The 27,310-nt window shown below is 41.1% G+C and overlaps 1 long non-coding RNA gene across 3 annotated transcripts in view; it reads right to left on the bottom strand.

The window, feature by feature from the left end:
- LOC137452445 (uncharacterized) overlaps positions 1 to 26,067 on the bottom strand; it is a 228,550-nt gene extending 202,483 nt beyond the window's left edge. For all 3 annotated transcript variants that reach the window (XR_010990089.1, XR_010990090.1, XR_010990091.1), the window contains exons 1-2: positions 25,779 to 26,067; positions 23,442 to 23,747 (exon numbers count right to left, since the gene is read on the bottom strand). This is a non-coding gene — a long non-coding RNA (uncharacterized lncRNA). The remainder of the gene's footprint in view (positions 1 to 23,441; positions 23,748 to 25,778) is intronic.
- Between the last annotated feature and the right edge of the window lie 1,243 nt (positions 26,068 to 27,310).

The raw sequence follows: 27,310 nt of genomic DNA, 5'->3' as shown, positions 1-27,310 counted from the left end.
TCACTCTGAGACAGGCAATTGTTAGACATCATTTGGAACCAGAAGTCTTATTCATCTAAATAACTTAAACCACCCCTCTTCACAAGTACATTATTTTTAGCTCAAGTAAATTTATTATTTTTTTAATTCTCTAGAAATAGTTTTGGGGGAGGGGGGTTGCCCATGAGTTCTTATATATCAGAGGATCTGTGTTATTCTTCACATATGGCAAAGAGAGATCTGTGCTTTAAGTGTCAGCTCTAGTTACAGAGATGTAAGCTTAAAACCATGTGATAATTTCTCATCTCAGCCATGCCAATATGTAAAGGCCACACCTAGATATAAACTAGTGCTGGGAACAGACTTCATTTCAATTTAAATGGGCTTGCTTGCGTAGTATATTGTTTTCCTCAGACAAGGTAAAGTAATGAAATGTAGAAATAACATGTTAGATTATTTAAGCATTAACTGCCAAGATGAGAAATAAATCATTGTATGAAAACAAGAGGAAAAAGCTAGTGATGAAGGTCTGATCACTTTCTGGGATCACACAGTGATGTATGTGCTAAAGCACTGGACCAGAACCTACCCAGTCAGCTAGTATGCCACAATGATTAAAAATAAACTTCTGATTTGTTCTCCTTTTAAAAATAGTAATTTTTTTTAAGACCTACATAAATCTCCATTAGGTATTTTTAACTGGATAGAGAAAATAACTAGGACGCTTAAGAAATATCTCTTTAAAAAATGTTCAACTAATAGTTCTCTATTTCTTCACTGAAGACAAATTAGTGGGGAAAAAAAATATATTATTCTCTCAAAGAATCTGTTTCTTAGGAAACATCACCTTGAAGAATGCAGTCCTGATATCTGTGAATTCAAAGAGACTGTTATCAACAGATTATCCTTTATTCAGCACAAGAGGAGTAATTCTTTAATATTCAATGAACAAGAAAAGCGCTCTTAATAAATCTGATATTTATGCAATATTCAACTCCCATCTGATACCACAGGCAAAAAGAGATTCATCACACGTTCAGTACTACCTGCATTTCAGCAAGTTCAGCAGGTATTGTTTGAATGGGCAGGGCTGTAGATTATTCTCATTCTCTCCTTTCAGCATTGCTCCAGTGATCCAGCACACAGAGGTTTCTGTACACCTATCAAGTTCTGACAACTTCTCAGAAGCCGTCTCCTTCCCAGGCTCACTCTGGAGGGGAAAGGCCAGCTTGCAGCAAAGCCATCCATCACTTTCCCTAACAAGAATTGTGAATGCAGCCACTTCTCCCTGAAGACCCCCACCGCAGACAGCCAGGAATATGCCATTTACCCTTGGAACCAAGCACTGCACCAAAAGAACCACATGCTTATGACTTGCTCTTCCATTTTGACATCAGAGAAGCAGTGGGGGGAAGAAAGAAAGAAAAAAAAAAAAAAGAAAACCCACACAACACCACCATCACCACATCACCACAAACAACATAGGTAAGCTGCTCTTCCAAACCACATCAGCTTAAACCCGAGGCATTTTTCTAGCAAGCCAAACCCTAACACAACATGAGCAGAGAAATTTTGCTCTCCTTGCTGAGTTGTGCCTTTTTTTTTTTATTTGAGGCTACTGACTCCAGAATAACAAATAAAAAAAAAAAAAAAGTAGAAACTAAATACTCATGCAAATTTGATGATCTTGAAGGCCTCTTCCAACCTGGTTTATTCTATTCTATTCTATTCTCCCCAGTATTCAGCTTGTGCTGAATACACCACACACGCAGAAGTGGATGATAGAAGATGATGCCTGTAGGAGCATCGCAACCTCACTCCTCAAAGGGTGCTCTACAGAGGACAAAGGGATTGCCACTCCAGAACCTGTTTGATAAAAAAGAAACACCAGGCATGATATTCTATTAGCACTGCAAAACTACTAAATCTGAGAAACTTGTGCCAAAGTCAGTACAGTTCCTTACATCAGTCTTCTTGAGCCAAACACTAATATTCAATCATCATTGCTGATGGACAGCTTCCAGTACTTCTAACCAGTAACCAATGTTACTCCTACATCAGCATTCCTTGTACTACACAAATCCACTAGTCCTCTTTTCTCCTTCCCAATTTGTTGTAGTTAGTCCCCAAGGCCTTCTTGGGCAAAATACCTACATCAAGTTAAGTGCTCCTTCTCTCCTACTGTTCTAGGATTTGGAAGGGTGACGCCCCTTTTCCTAAACTGATACACATAACCAAGAAAAGAGTCTTTAAAAACAGCCATGTTGCATCTTGCAAACCAAAGTTTACATTTATAGTCAGGCAAAATATCATTTGCATCATGCAGTAGAAACACCAAAGAACTGGATTTTTGTTTTGCCTTAACTATTCTTTTTGTGCATCTACAAGCCCCTGGTAATTGACATCAACTTCCAACCATGCTGACAAAGTTTCTTCTACCACTGCCTTTTTGAAGAGAGTGTCAGCAAGTAGCTACACAAGCACTGTTGATACTGTACAAAATTAATATAGGTCAATCTAATTCCACATATTTTTTGATAGGTACTTTCTAATTTTGGCACAGGCACACTAACCCATTACATCTGGCTATTGAGGGCTAGTCAAGAAATACATAAATCCAGAAGTGCCTGAAACTCAGACTGTACACATTACCATCAGCTATAGCATCTCTACAGGAGAAAAACATTTTTAGCAACTCCAATTTAACTAACTCATGCCTACTTTGCTCAAAGGGCTCAGTTTTCCCCTATACAACCAAGATGGGCTCTGTGGCATGATTTGTATTTTAGTTCTAGCCTATGTGAGAAAAATTAGTAACTTCTTCAGCCACTCCATTCCTCCAGGATTGGTTTAGAAGAGCTCCCATCTTCCCCTTACCTTTTTTATTCTGAGTGATCATCATAGCACTCTTCAAAAAGTTTAACATCTTAAGAATCGCAGTTCAAATGCCTTTAATCAAAATCCTGCCCAGAACAGAGAGAGTTAAATCGGTAATACAAGATAGGAATAGAGTCTCTGGCTGTCTTCCGTGTAACTCTCTGAAGAAGCTCTGGCTATTAAGTCCACATTTAACCAAACCAGAGGGGCAATATTTAGCTTTCCTTTTAAACAGAGTAGAACACACAACATGATTTTTAATTTTTTTATTTTATGTAATACAGTCATGAATCATAGAAAAGATATCTGCAACTACCAGATTATCACCTGGGTCTGTGTGCACTTTGCAAGTAATACACTGAAGCCTGACAATAAAAATATTTCCAATATACAAGGGGATGCTCCCTGTTCTGAATGACTCTCCTGTCAGCTGCTAGACAGCTCCTGTTAATCCCTGAATCCTCCTTTGTCTATCGAGTCTGTATCCAGGCATGGTGACAGCAGCCTCCATCTTACTGTGCTGTACCTATACATCTTGCTCAGCTAACAGAAGAAATAAGGCATTTTCATTAACATGGGCACAGTTTTAGGACAGCACCATTAGCTCTTTCCAAATGCAATTGATGTATCTAGCTGCTTGCTTGCCCGTCCTCAGGATATATATGAAAGCTTTAAGTTGATTGTATCATAAAGGTTATTTTGCATTTTTTTTCTGTGAAACAATCAGGAGCCCAGAATAAATCTACAACTGTCAGAGAAATTAAATTAACCAAAAAAAAAATAAATGTTGAGAGGTAGCAGCAAACATGCAAAAAGTCACACACTAAGCTTCTGCTACAAATACTTGCCAAAATAGAATAGAATAAACAAGATTGGAAGAGACCTTCAAGATCATCGTGTCCAACCTATCACCCAACACCACGTAATCAACTAACCCATGCAACCAAGCACCCTGTCAAGTCTCCTCCTGAACACCTCCAGTGATGGCGACTCCACCACTGCAATAACCAGATTTGCTGAGAATCCTGTTCCATCAATACCTCTTAGGAAGCAGCAGACCATACTCCTTTTTATTTCATTACCCTAGATACAAAAATAATAACTAAGAAAGTTTCTGGAATTTTAGCTTACAAGAAGAACAGAGTATCTCTACTCTACTGATTCTTGTACTTGCTATCTGACTCCCAGGGGAATGAGCCATTCCAGTTGTTCTTTAGCCTACACTGTCAGGTGGGACAGCTCTGGATGGGCTACAGCTTTCCAGCTTTATTCTGGGTGTTTCCTGAACTTCTGGAAAAAAGTTTTTCAGCACCACCAGAGATTACAGCATTTGAGTTACAGGTGAAATTGAATAAAAATCAGTGGAACACATATATGTGGGGTGGAAGGATGACAGGCACCTCACACTCCCTTTTCATATAGGGCTGTGAATCCTACCAATAAAGACCAAGGGTTTGAGGCAACCTGTAGCAAAACAGGAAAATAAAAAGGAAACAGAATGCTATGAGTAATATTATGAAATTCATTCAAAACACAAAAAGAGCTCCATCTCTACATAAACCTGGTTTTTTTTCTCTCAACAGGATGCACTAGAACTAGAAAACATGAAACAAAGGATGAAATAATCCAAAGTAAGACACAGCTCCTACATGTGGCTCTTTGAACCTTTTAATATCTTTAAATAATGAGAACACCACTGGGAGCCAACACAGACTTCTGCAAGATCCTAGGTGGCTGAAGAAGGGAAGCAGGAAACTATTGCCTTTCCTCTTACAGCAGCACAAAGGCATTAGTGGAGCCCTGCTTATCACAGGTTCAAACCAAAAGCAGATTTCTTCACCTGAAGTCCATTATGGAATTCAGGGCCACTGGCTGCAGTGAATACAACCAGTTCCTATAGGTCCAAAAAGTGGTGGAAATTTAAAACAATCATAGTAAATAAATGAACAAATCCTTAGACAATTAGTAACTACAAAGACACTATCATTCAGATAAGTCAAGGGCTCACGAGCCATAAATCACCAGCAACAATGAAAGCATGAATGCAACCTCACCCTGTTCTGATGTTCTTCCTGAAGTGCCCACAACACCTCAGTGAATATCTGGAGTGTATCAGCTTCTACTCAAACAACTCTGTGGCAACAGGTTGGACTTGATGATCTTTGAGGTCTCTTCCAACCTTGGTGATACTGTGATACTGTAACTTATGCTCACTACAATAAAGGTCCTGAGCTACCAATTTCATTATCAGTACTGTTGCACTCAGGTGTGCCACACACACAGAAAAGTTCTATTACATTTCTTACTCCTTTTTCCTTCCCAACACAAAACATTGTTCAACTGAATTTCACTATCCTTTTCTCCAAGGTCTTCCCCCTCCTTACCAATAGTGTCTATCTTTCCTTTTAGAGTTAGAAAAAATATCATTTTACCAGAGCAGTCATAGATGTGAAGATTATCATTACATAGACAGTGTGATTGTCTATACACATGCTCACTGAAACTTCCTCTCTCAAGAGATTAGGAAAGCTAAGGAGAACTGATACCCCAACTCCTTCCAGATACTAACTTTGTGGATTTCATTCACAGGAAACCAGAGACCTTTAAGGATTCCGGTTCCAACAAGGATATTACAAACAGAAGAAAGAATAACAAAAAAAAGAGGGGAGGGATTGAGGGGAAGAGGGAGGCTCATGATACACAAACTCCACACCACAGTTTCAAATCCTGACCACAGAGCACACAAGTTGAGATCTAGACCCTGCCATAGTACACAGCCTGACACTGAAAATTCTGGTATAATGTTTATACAACTCCCTCAGAAAAGGTACACAAGACAGAACTATTGCAGCTTAGAGCAGAATGATCAGAACCACAGGAAGAAATCAAATTCCTCCTACAAAGTCAGGAAAGAAAAAACTCACAGGGACATAACATTCTCTATCCAGACACTCTATAGAGACAGAACCCCAAATGGCATTCCCATTCCAGTTGACACAACTGGTACAAAGGGAGCAAGGGGCCTTCCTGGCATTTCATTGCTCTTCATTTCAGAAACATCTCTTAGTCCAGGGGAAAAGGAACCAACTGCAAAAGCAACATAGGAAACCCTAGGCAGTGCTCAAAGCAAGACAAGTATTTAGAATAGAATTCTATTCTAAATTTTTTACCACCCTCACCATGTGCTTCAGGGAAAGGATAACTACACTACAGAGTGATTCCATGCCAAAGCTTCCCCCTCTATCCCTCTATTTTTAAAGTGAATGGATTTGCATCAAAAAATTGTTAAAACCCATAGAATTAGATTTATTGCATCCAGGCCTGGACCAGGCAACCTCAAGCAATTAATGAAGTCACCTGCAGTATCATCGCGCTCATCAGTAGTATTGCCAGATGCTGAAAAAGAGCTTATGAGGGAGTTACCTGGGATTATCCCATCAGAGTCCTTAGGAAAATGAGATACATTACACGTCTCTCAATTGGATTAAACTGCTGTGGAAGGGCCTAACAAACAAAAACAGAGCAAGATTGTCTGCTTGCCTTGCCCACTTCAACACAATCAGAGACACTAACAAATACCAAAATAGATCCCACAGATGAACAATGTTGTACATGGATGATACCCTGATTCCAGTCTCCAACCCTCAAAGGCCAGTAACCACATTGTAAGAACTTACTGAAAATGCTGGGTACTCAGCCAAATGTGTGAATTTACTGGAACAAGTTCCACACATTAGGATTAATTAAGTGAACATAAATGAAGACCTGCTTATTCATTGCAGTTTCTACTGACAGTCCCTGATATTAAAACATCTAGGACCTCTAATCCCCAGATATTACAGGTACATCGTTAAACATGGACCAAATCTTCCACAAATCACTAATGACTTGAGGAGTGCAAAGTGCAGAGACACTCTCTAAACCACTAGACAAAAATAAACCTGAGGAAAGGCGCACATACCACACCAGGGACTCCCAGGTCTACTAGTCAAATATTATTTTCAGAATGTCAGGTATGCAGTTATTTGTTTGGCTTTTAAATGAAAAGCAGACACCAAACATGCTTTAAGAGTCTTTGAAAAGGTCAAAAATAAGAAAAAGGAGAGAAAGAAAGGCTTAATAAAGCAGCAACAGACTACTTCTGCAACAAATTAAGACATGTGGCATAAGTTAATTGTGAACAAAATCCATTAAGAAAGGTACTTCCCCCATCTTCTACATACTGCTCTCTACACCAGATCCTTAATACCAGTTCCTACCTCCTATACATAGACATTTCAATGCCTAACTCCATACACTGAAACAATTCCATCTCTCACCTCAGAGGCCTCAGTATAGTAAAATATAGTTGTAAATTAATAGAAACAAAGCCAAAGAGAATACAATAACACAGAAAACCAGCTGGAGGGCAACATGCCTAAGACGTCCATTTAAGAAACCAAAACACACAGCATCATGTTTTCTCCTCATAGACAAAAACAACTTCTCTAATCTGACTACAATGCTGACACATCTCTAACACATTCACTACAATTCATATAAACCAGAACAAAAAATTTTTCTCCTGTGTGTCAAAATATCTTGAAAATCTAGAGAATACTAGAGTTTCCTCAGCTAAGCAATGACTTTATAACGCAAACATCTCATGAACCTTCAGGATGAAGTACAAGTTCAATGAATAAAGAATGGAACAGAAGACTGGCAAAGCACCTAAATCAAAAAGAGCAATAACCCAAACAAAGAGAACATTTCATTCAGCCTCCAGCTGTATTCTACCAAGGAAATTATCTTTAAGGTGCTCAGAGGTGCCAGAGATACATTTTAGAACGCGCAGGCGCTCTCCAGTGATTAGTGTTGGAGGCAAGAGAAAACAAGAAAACACATGTTGCTGCAAGCTTGGGGGATTATATGAAAATCAAAGTTAACAAGACCCTTGTAGCTTCAATTCCTTTTTAAGCAAGTAAAAGTAACCTACACTCTTGGATTTGTATTTAGCTAACAACCACTCCTAAGAGGATGGCTAATAGGATAAGCTTTAGGACATTGAGAATTTGATTTCCAGTGTAGCAAAATTTATTCTTTTTCACATACATCCTGCTTGTCTTCACTCCCACCAAAGAAGGCAAGAAAGATCCCCAAGTTTTCTATAGTATGCAAGAAAAAAAAATCTACTTGTAAATGGAAGAAAACTAGAAGATTGACAGAAAACCCCAGAAAGGTAAGTACCGCTGAAACGGGTTCCCAAAGCTCATCAACTATGGATCCCTGCAAGAAATGTGAATAAAAGGTCTTCCATTAAGGTTTACCACCTGCAATGCATACGTACTGATACGTGTTTAAGAATTGGGATGTCTTAAACCATGGAGCTGAACATCCTCCAAGTACCAGAGAGGTCCAGGGGTGTACTGGAAAGTGTAATCTTCTGTTATTTCATTCCCAGAATGCCTGCATCTCCCCTTTATAAAGCACAAGCTGTTTGCCCCCCTTCTCCTCACCCTGCTCCCTCCCCAATGTGGATTGCTATCACTTATGATTGGGGGGGGGGGGGGGGGGGAGGAGGGCCTGGTGCTAGCAAGGGGATTTTTATCATTCCAGCCTGGGTAGGGAGGTACTGGAGGAGGGGGGTGCACATTGAAGTCCTTGGGTGCTTTGAGGCACAGGATATGAGGCCTGGTTTGGGGGAAGGTTTTGGGAAGGTGATGGCCTGGTAAGGTTTTTTTGGGGAAGGGGGAAGCCCAGACTGGAGAGATGAGCTGAATATGAATTGTTGGGTAATTTTTGTATGTTTTTGAACTGTTGCATACAGTTGTGAATAGCACTTCCATTCTTTCCAATCCTGCGTGGAGTGGGTTTTTTGACTCCTTTGTGAAGGGGTGAAAAAGCTTGTATCTCACTTTATAAACCCAAGACACATACACATATACACACACAAAAGGTGACCTCCCATTTGCTTGGATTTATGTCCTATTTTGTGCTTTGATGTATGCCATAAAATCCTTATGCTAAAAAGTGTTTACTGTAATTTAAGCTTTGTCTTAAAACCCATCCTCTCTTAATTCTGCTCTATAGAATTTTGGTATATATCTTACGTATTGACACATTGCTTTTGTAATTTGAGGCATCCAATAAATGTAGAAAACAAAGCACCCTCCAAATTGGTTTACATTCAGCCAAACCAAGCCACATACCCTCATCACACTTCACCAGGCAAGCAAACAAAAAGGCATGACAAAAACAAATTCATATTTCTCTCATTTTACATGCTTGTATTTAATCACATGTTATTTGACATAATCTGTCACCTCTTTAGGAACATAAGAATCAGAAGTGCTTCATTTTATTATAGAAGAACTTCACTGACCCACTTCCAAGAAGACTCAAGTGTAACATGAAACTAGTTAACAAAAGTTGAGTTAACAAAAGTTGCATTAACAGCAAATTGCTTTCAGTCTGATACATTTTGTTTAGAGGAAGATGACAAACTGCAGCATTTTAAGGTAGCGTAGATTTTTGGTCTATTCTGTCGCTCTCAAAACACATGATGTTTCACATTATACCACAGAGATACTATTCTGACAGCAGGCTAGTGAATCTGAGACACAGCATTACTCAAAGTGATAGCAATAACCACCTCTAGCACAGTTTTTCATGCACCGGTTGTAAATCAGAGACATACAACACCATAGAATTCCATACAGGCACGCTCAGGTCATCTCATGTTTCCACATAAATTGGCAAAACAAATAAAGAAAACCTTACTTTTTCCCCCAAGATCTATTCCACTAGTTAACAGATTAAAGCAAGAGGTAAAAGAAAGTATCAAGATTACTGTGTTCCCGTCTACTGCACTTTAGAGTATTTCAGGAGATGCACCCAATTAAAAAGAAAAAACAAAATCCCACATTAAGTGGAATCCATATTCAGAGGAATTTGCATATGGATTTCTAGTTAAACTTATTAATAATAAGCACAGTAAGATTACCAGCATGTGCATTACTACTCTACATGCATCAAAGATGCATCTTTGTCTGCCTGTTTCTTCTGCTTATCTACCCTGTTTTGAATGCTAAACTTCTATGCTATGTAAATGAAAATATTTAATTATGCAAAGCAAAGGGGGAAAAGGTTTACATTATTATAATTGAGTTAAATTATTTCTGCTTTAAGCTCCAATACTGAGAACATAGCTGAGCATCTGTTAAGAATTTCAAAGTCTTAAACTGCTGCTTTATAAATTTTAAGAGCTACACGTGAACAATTTGAAGCCTTTTGATGTTAATAAAATTACTGTAATATATTCCATTTTCATGGTTAAAATTAAAGGAAGTCTGAAAGCTTAATGCAAATCCAAGGTGAAAAGCAAATTCAGAAAGAAGTCACTCGTTTGCTACAATTTTTCAACTGTGGTGGTAACCAGAATTTATAATTGCAAATGAGTGAATGAGCAAATCACTAAGGAAGCTAAAACACTCTCAGGAAAACAGCATCTTAAAAGCATAGACCTGTTTATAGAAATAAGTACCATTCCATTAGAGCAAAAAAATAATATTCATAGCTACACACACAACAGCAAGTATCTCATTAAAAGGTCAATGTGACACATTGAAGATTGCAGCCACTTCAGAGAGATAGCTGTCTTGCATCACACCTAACTACCCTGAAAGGCTCAAATACATCAGTGCTCTGAGCAGTGAAGCAAGATGTCAAAGAATGGTACAGTTTTATGACCAAACTTCACTGAAACTTCACCCTAAACCAAATAATCATCAGTTACACTGGTACCAGTTCTACTAGTACAAAATACAAATACTCCAGGGAGCTCAAATGCTCACACAGTTTGAAGGAAGGCAGAAAACTCCTGCTCTTCTGCCAGCTACACCTGCTGCAAAGCTGCCACTTCTTGGATGTGAAACACTGAATTTAGCAGAATACTTGAAAGATTAAAGAGGTAACCTAGTTTCTTTCTACACTCAGACTGAGATGAGGGAATGTGTTGTCTGTTTACTTGCATTTTATTTCAAGGTAGTAACTCTTCTTTTCTCAGATCAGCCCTGCTGTGTTTACCTGACCACAAAGCCACAGTTTGCTTCATAGGGAAGCAAACCCACAATCTGTAAGCCAATGCATCTCTTTGGATAGTTTACGGTTTCTGAAATGCACTGCTAAGTGCCCTCCAAAGTCACAGATGTTTCCTGCCACATACTGGAAGGGACTGCCTTGCTCCTGTGACAGTGAAGTGCTTATGGCCTTTATCAACAGAAGAATTCTAAACATTTTCCATTAACGTTTCTGATGCAAAGTCCTCATCTCTTGACCATGCCTGTCTGTGCAGTTCAAATTAAACTCCACTGACTCTCAAGGCCTGAAACTTTCCACTCACTCAGGCTTCCTCAGGCAGAGAACCAAAAGCTCACTTATTTAACTGCTCATTGCTATTCAGATGCTGATGGTTTACACAAATAAACAAACATGAGCAGCATCTTTCAGTTACAGTTCTGATCAGACTGACCTGCCTTGCCTGTCCTATACCCTGGAATATCTGTAACCAGCAAGATGCCAGCACACAGCACAGGATTACAGAGCCAGCAATGTGCCCTTGTGGCCAAGAGGGCAAATGGTATCCTGGGATGTCCTAGAAGAGGTGTGGTTAGCAGATTCTCCTCCTTCCCTACTCTGCCCTGGTAAGGCCACATCTGGAATATTGTGTCCAGTTCTGGGCCCCTCAGTTCAAGAAGGACATGGAACTTCTTGAAAGAGTCCAGCACAGAGCCACAGAGACAATCAAGGGAGTGGAACATCTCCCTCATTAGGAAAGACTGAGGGAGCTGGGTATCTTTAGCTTGGAGAAGATGAAACTCAGAGGTGATCTCATCAATGTTTATAAACGTGTGAAGGGCAAGTACCAGGAGGATGAAGCCAAGCTCTTCTCAGTGATGTACAATGGTAGGACAAGGGGCAATGGGACCATAGGAGGTTCCATGCGAACATAAGGAAAAACTCTTATTGTGAGGCTGACATAACACTGGAACAGGCTGCCCACAAAGGTTGTGCAGTCTCCTTCTCTGGAGACATTCAAAACCTGCCTGAATGCATTTCTGCGTGACTTGCTCTGGGTGATCCTGGTCTGGCAGAGGGGTTGGACTTGATGATCTTTCAAAGTCCCTTCGAACCTCTCATTTTCTGTCATTCTGTCTTGGTGGCACCACAGCACCACCTCCTCCAACAGGCTGGTGAATTATTTTGAACAAAAAGGATTATGGAGTCACAGTAACCATTCCACAATTACAACTGACATTTGCCTCCCAATATAGGCCCAGTTCTAATTATTCTCTCAGGACAGAGATGGATAAAACTACTGAGCTAATTACTAGTATGCATACTTGTAAATGTTTAGCTGTGATGTCAATATCAAATTACTTGGGTTCTGAGTATAAGCAGAATTAAGCATTTTTACCACTGTTTATAAATGCTTTCCTTGGATATTTATATATGCTTTCCTTGGGTAACCCAACACCAGACATGTTTTTAAGGTTAATTTGGTGCTAAGGGATCCAGTGCTAGCTCCATCCTGAACCATCATTATTACCAGTTTCTCACGTAGCACAGGTTACATTATATACTGTACTATGTAATCCAAAAGCTCTGCCTCACTTGCATATTCTCCACACCTCCCTCCCTACCCCCAAGAAAAAAACCCTCACACTACTGAAGGCATTAAAATGCATTAAGCTGGATGACTGCAAAATGTCATGAGTCCTTACTGACTCCACGCTTTAAGTGTGGCTTTTAATAGAGGCAATATTTCTTCATTGCTAGCCAGTGCAAGATTTGTTACCTACACAATGACTCAACTATGACATCTTTTATGACTGATATGTTAAACTAATTAACATTAACCTAGCAGAAGAATCAAGCATAAATTAGAGACCATTTCAGTTAAAAATACAGTGAGTTTTCTATACTGGCAATTTTCCCCAAATGAAAGTTTTTGACCCTTGAAGTACAAGCAAAATTAGTAACAAACTGATTCAGAATTCATATGTTGATTTTTTTTTTTCCAAATAGAATTTCTACTTATATTAATATCAACATAAAATAATAAGGCATGTGGCAGCCAGTGTACCAATTCTAAATCCAGAATCAGAGAACCAAAGTGGGACAAGAACCATACAAAAATTCTAAGAGAAATTAAATATTCTATTATGCTTAATGAATTCTTCATTCCACTCTCCACTCAGCAAAACAAAAATAAGACAGCCAGTAATGCTTGTAGATTTTACCAGCTACAGCAAGTAGGATCCTACACCCAAACAGAGGCATCAACTGGTCACAATAATATTCCTTAGAGTCTGTATTTCTCATCAAGAAGCAGATTAAGACAAAATTCACTGAAAAAACATACAACAGCATTTGTTGTCCAACAGATATACCAGTAGTCTTCCAATGTGTGCATCCTCATTCTCTTTAGGGAGTGAAGCTTAAGTGAACTGGACACAGAACTCAAGGTGTGGCCTAAGCAGTACTCAGCACTGCTTAGGCCACACCTTGAGTCCTGTGTCCAGTTCTGGGCCCCTCTTTTTAGGAAAGATGTTGAGTTGATGGAACGTGTCCAGAGAAGGGCAACAAAGTTGGGGAGGGGTTTGGAGCAGAAGCCCTGTGAGGAGAGACTGAGGGAGCTGGGGTTACTTAACCTGGAGAAGAGGAGGGTCAGGGGAGACCTTATTGCTCTCTGCAACTACCTAAAGGGAGGTTGTAGCCAGATGGGGATTGGTCTCTTCTCCCAGGCAACCAGCACCAGAACAAGAGGACACAGTCTCAAGCTGTGCCAGGGGAGGTTTAGGCTGGATGTTAGGAAGAAGTTCTTCATAGAAAGAATGATTGCCCATTGGAATGGGCTGCCCAGGGAGGTGGTAGAGTCACCAACACTGGAGGTGTTTAGGAAAAGACTGGATGGAGTGTTTGATGCCATGGTTTAGTTGATTAGATAGTGTTGGATGATATCAAAGGTCTCTTCCAACCTGGTTAATTCTATTCTATTCTGATGCATCTCCCTCAAAACCTAACTACCATCAAGTATCTTTTAGGCAACAGATTCAACCCCTGCCTCTCCACAGAGAGAGGTTCTATTTTTGTTTTCATTGAAGAAATTGATCTTACCTAAGCAGAGGTAGAGATAAGCTATTTCACTAACAGTGTTTTGTGGGGATGGCACATATATATGATCCACAACACATCTTTGCCAAGAAGTTAATCTAGGCACTGACCTGAAATAACACAGTCTACTTCATAGCTCTCTTCAGCCTGAAAGCACTCAGAATAAAAATTAGAAAGATACCTCTTACAGAAATCATGGCCATGAAGGGCTGCCCGTAGTAGAAAACTACAAGGGAAAATGTTATATTAGGAATGGCTCCTGGCAATTCCACGGCTGTTTGCACAGCACTACTCCCACTAAACAACCAGAAGCCTAGAATATACACTGCTTTAATTCAGCAGCCATCACTCAGATACAGAAAATCAAGAAACCTGAATCCTCTCCCCCACATGTTCAGGGACTACACTGTGTCTGCAAATTCTTATATTTAATAATGCTATAGGCATTTTTCCGTGCTTTTAGAATATGCTCTTCTCCAGAGTTATCAGACAGTCTAACTATGATTCATATGATTGTACCAAGACTTTAAGAAAAGGCTTAAGATGCATAACCTTGGACAACAATCTCATACACACAAGTCTGCAAAAGAATTGCTATTCTGCCACTTTTCTGTCCTGCTCTCGCTCTGATCCATCATACCTTAACTGACTGCTTTTTGCAACAGTGTTCAGAGCGAAAAACTATTTCAACTGCAACATGCAATCCAAGGTCAAAGCAGCAGATTGATTTCTTTGCATTTACAAATGCAAAGAAATCAATCTGGGAATGATTCTGGTTTCAAACATCCTTTCAGTTGTCTCAAACAGAGAGCCACTAATACATCTACCCTGCGTGAAGTCCACAAGTAGCATTCCATACAGTGGCACTCAAAACAGTTCTTACTGAAGATGTTAAAACAAGACATACTAAAAATTACACTGGTCTAGTCACTTCAACTACTGCACTGTGCATAATTTAAAGCAATGAATCCATCAGACCAACATGTATAGGTCTGCACATATATGTGTGTAAAATATATACACTTAAGAGTTAAACATGATTGAAAAGTTAAAGATGATTGATTACCAGTTAAAAAAATATATTACTTTTACTGCTTGTCATAGCTCCACTTTAATTATGCCTTGCTGCTTTTCAGTGGTGTCCTTTAGGGGTGGAAGGAGAGGAGTGAGCAGTATGCCTGAGATTGAGAATTCTCTGATTACAGTGAATTCTTTGTGGTCACTACCACAAGTAGTGACCATTACATATTTTTTGACTGATCAGAATTTACATGTAGGATGCATTTTAAGAAACAAAATGGTAAATTAGCGCAGGGCATGTGTTTCCTTTTGAGTAACTAAAAACCCAAACAAAAAGGAACACAGCACAGAAGAGCACAGACACATGACAACAGAAGCAAGGTTTGGGAACGCACTAGGCAGGTTCAAAAAGGGGAGAAAAAATCCCACCCACCTCCTTCAGAAAGCTGCCTCAGGAACCACACCTTTGGGTTTAGACTGTATGGTGTGCATGTGTACATGTTTGTACATATCTAAAATACAATCATGCAGCATATGTGTATACACACACAGAAGCTCTGGTGTCTGACTTGCTTTTCCAAAAGCCCCAGTAGTCCATATCAGCACTGAAGTTAATAGCAACTATTATTTGACTTTGCTGAAGATCAACCTGGGTGACTTCATTTAGGCGCAGCAGCTCAAATATGCAGGAAAAGCACTGTGTAACACAAGTTGGCTGATGAATGTACTTTGGGTATTAGTTTTAAGCTACTCTACATTAAAATGCATAAAAGGAAGGTGATAAGTTTGAATAAGACATTTGAACTAAAATCTAATCAATCTTGCCTATAGATACATTATGTGGTCCAAACCCAGTCTCGATGGACATGAAGTGAACTGTCCATTCTTTTTGGCAAGAGGGAGTAACTTGTTGCTTTTAAAACTTCCTTTTCAGAGCTGTTACTAGGCAAACTGCTGCCGTGAACACATAGCCCCCTTCCTCCAAGTGCTGGAATTCCTGAAAGATACATACATCAAACCCCACCCAGCTAACTCCCATAACTGATGTACAGAAAGTAACTAAGTTGATAATATAGATTTTTGCACAGACAGCTAATCTGTTTTTGCAAGCTGTGCTCCCATTTACACCAGAAAAGCAATAATCATCCAACTTTTCTCTCGGTTTAAAGTTTTTCACAGCATGTTCAAATCATCAAGTATCCAGTATCTGAAGGGCCTACAGGAAGGCTGGGGAAGGACTCCTCAGGATCTCAGGTAGTGATAGGACTAGGGGGAATGGAATGAAGCTGGAGGTGGGGAGATTCAGGCTGGATGTGAGGAGGAGGTTCTTCACCATGAGAGTGGTGAAGCCCTGGAATGGGTTGTCCAGGGAGGTGGTCGAGACCCCGTCCCTGGAGGTGTTTAAGCCCAGGTTGGATGAGGCTCTGTCCAGCCTGATCTAGTGTGGGGTGTCCCTGCCCATGGCAGGAGGGTTGGAAGTAGATGATCCTTGTGGTCCCTTCCAACCCTGAATGATACTATGATACTATGATCAACTCAATTAGGCTAAAAACGCTCATGTGTCAAAGTCTCCTGAAGATGGATGACAATATTTAAATATCAGGTGGTGACAACCATGGAAAAGAAGTTATGCCAAAAGAAGAAGCAGCAGTTATTCTAAATCTGATAAACCAAGCCATGATCCAGGACACTGATTTTAACCATACACAAAAAGACAGCTTTAACAGACAAAGCCACAAATTGTATAGACTGAAGACTACAAAAATAATGTATATAAATCCTGAAGCTGAAAGATATCCATATGATAAAGCACAATCTTTTGGGTTTAGAATTGCATTTCTTTTGTTCCTTCTTTTGCTAGCATAATGAATTTCAAATTAAAAAAAAAAATCAAAGCACTGAAAATAAAGTTATGAACCAGAACCACCCATCCTTCCAACAGCTTTTTTTCCACTAAGTACCCATGCCCAAACATCTCCACAGGTACCCACCAAGGAGCTTGAATGAATAAAGCTACTGTCTATGTTGCATCATAAAACTTTGCACATGGCAAAGGATCTCCAGAGATAGCACACCTTTCATCACCTCTCTTACCCCTTGTTTTTGTCCCAGGCTAACACAGCCTGCTCTCAGAAGCCCCCCTCTCCCCACAAAGATGGGAGGGAAAGCAACACAGGAAACTTGCATGAAGCCACTCATGTTACAATCTGAACTTCAAGACCCATGGCACTTTGCTCCAGCCAGGACTTTCTTTTGGAGGCTGCCATGACCGCAGCAGGGCATTGAATATACACAGCAGCAGATTCAACTCAACTCATGACAGTTTGGGGTTTTTTTAAATCAACAAGGTTACACATTTTTTGTTAAGGAGAAGAGCATCTCTTTCAACGCCTTTGCAGTTTCCAACACTTGAAGCTCGAAGCTTTTAAACACCAGCCTCTCCTCAAAGCACAACTGAGTTCAAGTTTACACCCCACAAGGCAGCTCAGGGAAGAGCCCCTTGAGCTACCACCAGCCCAGCTCCAGCACGCTGAAGCCACAACATATGCAGCTTCAGCTGAGAAGCAACAATTAGCAGATCAAGCCCAGTAGCACCATAATAGAGTTGAAGTTGCTTCCAGGCCTAAATATGGCACTGCTTCAGCCTAAACAAAAGCAGTAAGTTGCTTAGATACACTCCAATATTCACTGCATTATCTAAGGTACCTTCTTAGGCATTCCAGAGACATCACAACTTTTATTATTTTCAGAGCATATGCACAGAGCAACACTGATAACAACAAAAAAAGCCATTTGCAAATCCTGAAAGATAACTAGATGAGCAGCCATACAAAGTCTCACCTCTTAGATAATCTCAAAACAACATATGCAATTCCTGGACCCCTTACCTAAATGAATTTTTGCCTTGCACAGCATTGCGAAATCAAACAGAAGTTAATTTGTATCCTCAGCTGAGGGCTGCAGTTACTTTGGAAGCAAATGTAATTCAAAACATGCAAAGCTAAAGATAATTTTGTTTCCTTATGCAGCATTAAATGGAAACAATTTTGTCATACATGAAAAAGAAGCCAGTACTACTGATCCCTGAGATACTTACAACCTATGTTATGACCATTTAAAGATTTCACTACATTTTTCTATTAGAAATACTCTGAAGGCATAGGCCTCCAAACATAAATTATGACAAACAGATTCTTATTTATTCCCACAAAATCCACCTCTCCTTTCTCTATTGCATCAATCACTAGCAACTAGCCCTCATTTTCAAAACGCCTCACCACTTCCCTCACCATTCATCACTGCCTCACCACTGTGTCAGACTCCATCCTTATCAGCCTGATGAATTTTTCTGACAACCACATGCCTTCCCCCACCACACCCACCTCCCATGCCTGCCAGGAATAGGGATCCCACACGAACTTTTGTGGCTCTATTTGTTTGCTTATCTCTGAAGCGGAAGTAGCGCCCACATCCAGAGCAACACCACACTCATTGCGAAGGGTACAGACACGCCAAGCACTAGTGTTTTCACCCTACTAAAAACATGTGGCTAGAATTTGTATGTATATATTTGTTAGAATTGCTAAGAAGAGTTAATATTAGTGACAGTCTAACAAACATGCCCATTTTAGAATAGAATAGAATAGAAATAAGAATAGAATAGAAATAAGAATAGAATAGAAATAAGAATAGAAATAAGAATAGAAATAAGAATAGAAATAAGAATAGAAATAAGAATAGAAATAAGAATAGAATAGAATAGAATAGAATAGAATAGAATAGAATAGAATAGAATAGAATAGAATAGAATAGAATAGAATAGAATAGAATAGCATTAAGAATAGAATAAGAATAGACCAGGCCAAACCAGATTGGAAGAGACCTTTGAGATCATCAAGTCCAACCTATCACCCAACACTATCTAATCAACTAAATCATGGCACTGAGCACCTCATCTCCCCTTGCAAGGGCTTAAAGCAATTAAAGCAATTTATTTCATGTGCAGAATGCTTTAAGAACAGGGTTTGTTTGGTTTTTTTTGGGGGGGGGTGTTGTTGTTATTTGTTTGCATTTTTTTTATGGGGGGGTGGTTGTTTTGGGGTGGTTGTTTGTTTGTTTTGTGTTTGTTGTGTGCTTTTGTTTGGTTTGGGGATTTTTTATTTATTTAAATACCTGCACAGGAAAAAAAAAAAAAAAAAAAAAAAACAAACAAACTGACAGAAAAATTGTTACCAAAACACTTAAGATGCACCAAAAGGAGATATATTTCATAAGGTGCCAACTTTGTTCCTAAATAGAAGTGCAGAAGTAATCATTTTGCTCTTTTTAGCAGGAGCAGGTACATTTAGGTTAGGTATGAGCATTTTTCTCTTCTTTCCTCTTTGTACAGAATTACATGCCCCATGTTCTCGCTAACCTACAACATTCGTAGCTATAAAGAAAGAATGAACCCACACTTGCAGCATTTTCAGGGGAAGTGCTGTCCCTGTCCTCATACAAAGACCACCAAGCGGGGAAAAAATAACCTGTGTTAAAATATTCTTAATCCATCTATCTTACTCATTTCCCCCTACCAAAGAAATCTATGCATTTTAATCAAAGAAAGGTCAAGATATTCAAGCACAGTAACACCCCACATCATGCTTCATATATAGTTTGTGACAAATTTCATGTTACAACAGCACAAGTCATCAAAATAGCATGCACAGTAAGTTGGAAAGCTTCTTGCTGCATAGGAAATAAATCCAAATCAAGAGAAAGGAAACTATTCCAGGTACCATATGCCTGTGTCCTGACATAACTGATAGCATTATACAGAAAACAGCTCACGTGTTGCAAGATTTCTTTTCATTGTAAGTTTTCATGAAAGCATTTATTGACTGCACCAGAATGAGAAAGAGTAAAACCCCACACATACTGCCTCCAGATCTTCAATGGCAATTCTCTCCTTCCAGCCTTGGTCAACTTTTTGCCTCTCTCATGCAATTTGCTGACACAAGCTAAAAAGAAATAAGTCATACTCCAATGCTTATATTGATCCTATAAGAGCTCTGTATCTCCAGTCACCCAATAAGGTGATTAGTGAAAGAGGTGGGGGGGAGGGAAATGTCATATTTGCAGTTATGATTTCTACTATATGAAGCTATAATATTAAGCACATGAGATTCAACCAGCATTGAGGAAAATAAAGAGAGGAGAGGGGGGAAAAGAAGAAACAACAACAAAAAACACACCACCACATAACAACTAGACACCATTATCAATACCATTTTCTATGGAACCAAAGCTGCAAAGTCAATCCCATTCTAGACGGTTCTGTTCTATAGCTTATGTCTCACCTTTCCACTGCAGAGAACCAAGTCATGACTTATCATGCCATCCTCCTTACAATTCTACAATACTCTTTAGACTGTTTGGGGGTCCCTCCAGGGACTAGCAATCATATTTCCAAAATCCTTCTGCCAAAATTTCACACAAGAATTAAACCATACCTTGGCATCCAAAAGGAGGATGCTCTGGTAAAGCCTCTGGAGAATGACGCTCTTCTGTCCTTAACTGCCAGGACTGGGGCCTCCCACTGGAGGGTTGGAAGACAAAAGGCTCTCAGGAAAGCGTCATTGACTTCTTTTTGTGTTACAAACCAGTGAGGCACACACCAGTCTATAGAAATTTTACCTCACCTGAGAATTTTGGAGTTCATGCACTCCACCAAAGAAATACTTCAAATAACAGGATGGAAAAAAATCAAAGACATCCAGTTAAGCCTTTTTTTTTTTTCCACTTTCCTTTCTACCTTCCTAGATGTTTGTTGATAGGAAGTTATGCCATATACAACCTTCTCCATCTGCTACCCAAAAATCCAGAAGTTACAAAATCTGACCTTTTTTCCTCTGCCTTTCCACACAACTCAGCCCTGCAGTTCACATACCAATGACACACCATAAAAGGACTTCTTGCAGCCCGTTAAATCTCTCCATTTGTGCTCCTTTCACCTAAGACATCCCCATTGCTACTCACCTCTCAGTTTCACAGAGCAAGACTCTTTCTCACACGACAAAGTGCCTTGGCTAGAAGACCACCTTAACTACAACAGTTCGAAGGAGGAATTGCTGCTCAGACTGTCTGGATGTGGTTTACCTTTGGTTTATGTGTAAATTCTACTGTCATCTTAACAACCATAGGGTTGGCTTCTAAGGGGGAGTTCAGAGCTCACCCCCAAGTCCAGAACACCTGCAAGGACTTCCATTGCTTTCTAGAACAGTCACAAGCAATAGCTTAACTGTAAAAAGAGACAAACCACAAGAACCCTTTCCACACACTGCAGAGCTACAGTAGTAAGGCTCACATACCTGAAACCCTTCTCTCAAGCAGCAGCTCCCAAGCTCCTCATAACCAGTCCAAACTGAACGCAGCTGTACTGCTTCCTGCCCCATTTAAGGCAGGTGCTCCCCATCATCCCTCCCGGGGTCCAGTACTGGTACTTTGTCACAGCACTCAGCTTTGTCCGCTGTTGATGAGTCTTTTTCTGGACCTCCTCCCAGCAAAAAAAGGTCTCTATGCAAACCCTGCAACCTTCTCACCTCCCACCAACCCTGCACACCGACCAGCTGGGAACTACAGTGCTAAATGTTTCCAAGCTGGCTCTACTTTTCCTCTCTCTCTAGATCTTATCTCTGAATACCAGAATGCTTCTTTCCATTCTATTGCAAATAGTCCAAAGAAACTTGAAGACAGATACATTGTATTCCCCTTCCGTAAACATTAACAATTTCACCACCAACTTAGTAACTTTTGAAGTGTTACAGGTGGAAACAAACACAAGTATATCTACCAGTTTGCATAATATACCTTGAATCCTTTGACAATAAGGAAACTCAATCTACAGAAACTCAGACTAAACAAAAATAAGGTGTTGTCTCTATTTACAGTAACTGTAAGTAAAAACAGCAATGGTTTGGGTTGTTTTCAGTGTTTAGGAAATTGAATGGATTTCGTGCAGATAAATTAAATGCAACTTTTCTGCCCAGAAAATATTCACCGAGAGGGGAGAACAAAACAAAACCTTTAAATACAAAAATGTAATGACTGGGCTTCTTTTCCAACACAACACTAGACAGCAGCTCTTTCATGTGGCCAACTTAAGTCAGCCAAAGTTCAAAAATGGCATAAATGTAGAACAGTATTAGGAATGGAAATGCAAATGGGCATTAATTGCACTCAGTAAAAAAGCTGATCCTCAATAATCAAGAAAATTAAGAGTAGGTCTTTATTAAAACAGTCAGAACAAGGAAGTTAGGACTGTATTGCTGCTTCTATCTCTGTTTACAACTGGAAAGGATAACAAGTGATTATGCATTCCGTTTCTATTTTGCTCCAAAGTAGGCCAGCCAGCTCAGCACTTTTCTTATGATTACGAATAATTGTCTGCCCTACATATGTTCTAGACTGGAACCAATCAGATGAGCTGAAACACACAGCAAACCCAACCATTTTCATCACATTCATTTCCAGCCATCAATAAGAAGTGCACAGAACACAGGTATAAAAGCATCAGGTTCTAAATAGTTTTAAAACCTGCTTTGCAATTTTCACAGTTCACTAAGGGGCTTGATGGTTTCCTCACCACTGGATTAACATTTAATCTAGATGCAAAGATAATTTGTTATCCACTAATAAATGCTTCACAGATTGTTGTGTCCACTAGTTTCAATTTTTGTATATTGGGCACCTCATACAGTAACAAGAAAAGCAAGCACTGTCTGCATTCAATGGGCTTGCATGGTACTAGGACATTCAGGATTCAAACATGACCTGCATGGAGCCTGAAACCAAAACTTTTAAATAAATAAATAAAAAGAAAATCACACAAAAGAATGCCTTGGATTTTTAAGTTAAATATTTTTTACCCACTCTCTCCTCTATATAGCCATCCATATGATTTTTTGTTACTATTTGAAAGAAGAGAGGTTAAGCAGCACAAGGTTGTTAATTCTTGAGTTCAACTCAACACAGTAGCACATTTGTAAATTGTCAGCTCTATGGAAGATGATAATTGTGAGCAAATCTTTATTTGACTTGTTTTCAACTTTTTCTTCTTAAAAATTAACTAGTCTGATTTTCTAGGACTGCTTCACACTCCTAGATCAAATGAAGTCATTGCCTTGAAAATATCAGTTAACTCCAAAACCACTTTTGTGTTCAGTTTTACCTTCTACGTTTGAGACATAAACATTGCCAAAACCATTAGTGAGGCATTTCTGTCAGATTACGCCACTCAAAAAAATAGTGGCAGGTGTCAGCAGCAAGGCAAAGATAAACAAAAGGCTGCAAAGTTTATTTAGAATGAAGACAAGGTGCTTAGTGTTTTGATGCGCAAGACTTCGTATTTTTACAAGAAGGGAGAAGCATACCTTTCATCAGCTGCAGTACCTTGATGTCAGATGGTGATCTAATCCAAATGAGTCTCAGCAGCATTTTCCACAATATCCTCAAGTTTTGGCAAAAGGCTCTTCCACTTCTTTCAGGAGCCCAGTAAGTTATGTATGAATCCAAAAGGTTAAGACGTTCAGCAGCTGTATGGTACAGTGTGTACCGTGTTAACCACCCCTGACGAACCCCAAGTTGTATTCCACCACTCAAAGAATAAGGCAGCATGGCACCCACTACACACCGATGTTCTGGCACCCATCCTGTTTTCCTGAAAACCATGTTTTGACCTGTTCAAATAAGAGGAAGAAACAGTAGTTCAGCACAGTAACTCTGCTGCACCACTCTGGGACTAACACACAAATATAAAGTTACCACCCTTCTGAATAATTTGAAACCTGTATTTCATCACAGCTATGGATGCATCCTAAACTCAAAGCCTGGTGATAGCATTTCACTTAAAAACCACCACCAGGCTGGAGTGTATCAATGATCGAGCTGGCTGTGGTCACTCTTGTACTTTCAATGCTTTAAGAAAAAGACTCATACTTATCTACACAGTCTTACATTGCAACACTAGAGTGACAGAAAAGGAAGGTAAAGGCTCTTCAACTGCCCTGGTAGGTACTTTTTTTTCCTGAGTCTTGAAATAAGTTGATAAAAGTGCTCCGAGTAGCAAAAATAAACCTAGTCAACCCTTTTGAAGGAAACATGTCAGGATGGTGGAGAGAAGAGTTTAATTATGACCTTTTCTCTTCCTTTCTTTTCTAGGTTCAGTGTCCCCCCACAGCACATGCTACAACAGCCAAGGTCTGGGCAACGACCACTACTGCTGACACTTGGCCCAGCATGGAGCAAGTCAAAGCAGACAAACTTACACTGGTCTACACTGGAACTCCTGTTGTGTCATTTCTTCAGAAAAACCAACACAAATTTTTGCTTAGGTTGGGAAGGAGCATGTGGAGAGAAAAGTTTGAGTACTCTGCATAGGGGGGAAAATGACGATATGAGGAATGGAGTCAGATCTGCCAAACTTCCATACCAAGAACAAGAGAAAAGAACCACAAGAAGCATTTAGAGACTGGAAGATGCATGTACACGGAGATAATGACAAGAAGAAAGAAGGTGAATACTGGTGGATGCATAAGAACTTTTGCTAGAAGCTGTCTGCATAACATGCATGTAACACAGATCATAGAATAATTTTAGAAGAGGGACAAGAAGAAGCTTTTACACATTTGCTTCACATCAGGAACAACCTGAACATATCTACGCAGATATGAAAAGAAATGTCTTGACAAAAAGAGATTTTCATGGGAAATGGAAGCAAGTGTATAGGTAGAAGAACAGATAGAAATGGCCCTCAAAGAAGAAGAATGAGTGACAATAGAAAGTGGAAAAGTAGGGGCTTCAGAAATTCTGAAACGGATAGATCCAAAGAGTGAGAAGGACAGCCGGTAAAACAGGACAAGAAAACAACACAGGAAAGGGAAAGCAGTGGACTAGGGGTGAAAAAGAAAAAAAAAGAAAAGCACTGGAAAATGTAAGGATAAATAGTACAACACTAAATTAATCAAAATAATGAAAGCACAAAGAGCACATGAGTGCGTGAGTAACTTTTCTGAAGTTGCAATGCTTGCTCTAGAAGACGTGAATACCAAAAAGAACAAAACAAAACCCAAGGCAACTGTAGCCTTTCCAAAAGCAGACGGCCAGCCTAGACTGACCCTTCCCTCTCCCCCTTCCCTATGATCAATACCTTCGGAAGAACAAAGTCCCAGAGCAGCAATGTGAGACCTTCCTTAGTGTTGCGGGCCCCTCCGGCCCAGGCTGGCACCCAGCAGAGTCCCCCACCTTGCCCCCTTGTGTACTGTACTGCCCTGCCCAGCCCCATAGCCCCTAGTTCTTCGCCAGGGCCCCCCAGGACTCTCTACAATGCCCCTAAGTTTTCCCCGCCTTCGACTTTCTTCTATTCCAACTCTTAAAAACACAACCCGACCCAGAAAGCTCTCTGAGCCCACTTTCCTCCCCTCAAAGAAGAGAAATACATTATACAGCTAAAACAAAATACAAAGCAGGCGCAAGAAGGAGGAAAGACGCCACTACCCCAAGTAGTGCCCCCCAACCTGTATTACCTGAGCTGGGGCGAAATGAGTGCGTTATCCTCCCCCAAAATACCTGGATGTGCTCCGAAAAGTACAAAGAAAGGGCTCGGCTGGCCCGCAGCCTCCCGCCTCCCAGCCCAAGGCGCAGCTTGCGGGGAGGACGGGGCGGGGAGGGGGGGGCCGACAAAGAACAATAAACCCGAAGTCCAAACGTACCTTCTCCTTTCTTTAAACTGTGAAACCCGCTTTCTTTAGGAGCCTACAGCGGGGCGGTTTGATTTCAAGCGGCGGAAGAGCTCAAGAAAGAGTTGAGTAAATCTCTCCGGATAAAGTTGCCGAAGATGAGATAACCCGGGAGAGGAGAAGGAGAGATGGAGAGTTCACCCGAGTTTCTCCTTTTGTTCAAGTTGCCGGAGCAGACAAAGAGCCGGCAGCGGCGGCAGGTCCCCCGCAGCCCTTGCTCCCCCCGCAGCCCGGGCGCAGCCGGGGTCCCGCACTGCCCTCGCCCCCCCTCTCCCCCCCCGCCTCCTCCCACCACCGCAACTTTCCGTCTTCTCCATCCCTCCTCAGCCCCAGCCCCGACTCCGACGCAAAACTTCCCTCCAACTGAACCTCCCCCCCCAAAAAAAAGAAATAAAAAAAAAAAAAAGGAAGAGAAAGAGAAAGGAGGAGAAAACCCCAACCACACCAAACAAGCAACCAGAATTTAATTCAAGGCGGGGGTTGGGGGGTGGAAAGGGAGAGAAACATCTCTCAAATCATTATTTCCGGTAGATGCACCTCTTTGTTTGGATTTCCCCGATTATCAGTGAGGAAAAGGCTCTGGGTATCTGGTTTCGGTCAGTTTGATCTTCCGGAATGAACAAGCAAATGCAGGACAGAAAGAAAAATAAGTTTAGAAAAAAAGAAGGAGGGATAATAATAATTAACCTCCCGAGTTGCGAAACGAACCCTTTCTGCGTGGACACGGGAAGTACACAAACAAACAAGGGGAATTTGGGAAGACTGTTGCTTCTCCTCCCCCTCCTCTTCACACTTTTCCAGAGACCGTAACAAAAAAGAGCCCCCTCCTGAAAACTCCTGCCCACGGCTCTACCACGGTGCCACCACCGCCGCGGCCGGCTCCTGGCATCCCTACCTGTTGCGTACGGCGCAAAGATGGGGCCGACCGCATCCGTCCCAAAGAAACCAAAAGGGAAGGAGGGGCCCGCCCACGGCCCCTCCACCTGCCCTCCGGCCGCCCCCACGGGGACGCCCGCCGCAGCCGCGGCGTGGCCGCTGGCGGAAACCGCGGCTAACCCCGCACCCCTGCCCGGCCCCACGGCCCCTGTCCCGGCCCGCGGGCGGCCGTCGAGGCGCCGAGGTCTTCGCCGAAAGTTTGTCAGGGCGGGGCGGGGGTGCGCGGCGGCCTCGCACCGAGACAAAAGAAGCGCGTAGCAGAGGCGCAACTCACCTTGGAGGGAGGGAGGCTGGAGAGGTACCTCCCGCCATAATCCTCCTCCTTCTCTCCCGCCCGGCCTTGTGCCGACGGCGGGACCACGGGACAGGCTCAGGCTGTGGGTCGAGGCGTGGGTACACTGTGGGTACAGTCCCCGTACACTGCCACTTCAGCCCCACCAAGGGTCATCTCCCCGGCGCCGAACAAAGGCGAGAGAGACCGGCCCTCCACCTCGCCCGCCCCTTCAGTGCCAAACTTTCTGGTGTCCCTCCCGCATCCCAGCGTCCCGTACCCTGCGCTCGGAGAAGGG

Source organism: Melanerpes formicivorus, unplaced genomic scaffold (assembly GCF_026170545.1).
Source record: "Melanerpes formicivorus ecotype bairdi unplaced genomic scaffold, bMelFor1.0.p_v2 SCAF_53, whole genome shotgun sequence".
In the NCBI taxonomy this organism is placed as follows: domain Eukaryota; kingdom Metazoa; phylum Chordata; class Aves; order Piciformes; family Picidae; genus Melanerpes; species Melanerpes formicivorus.
This window is presented reverse-complemented; position numbering and strand designations above follow the sequence as displayed.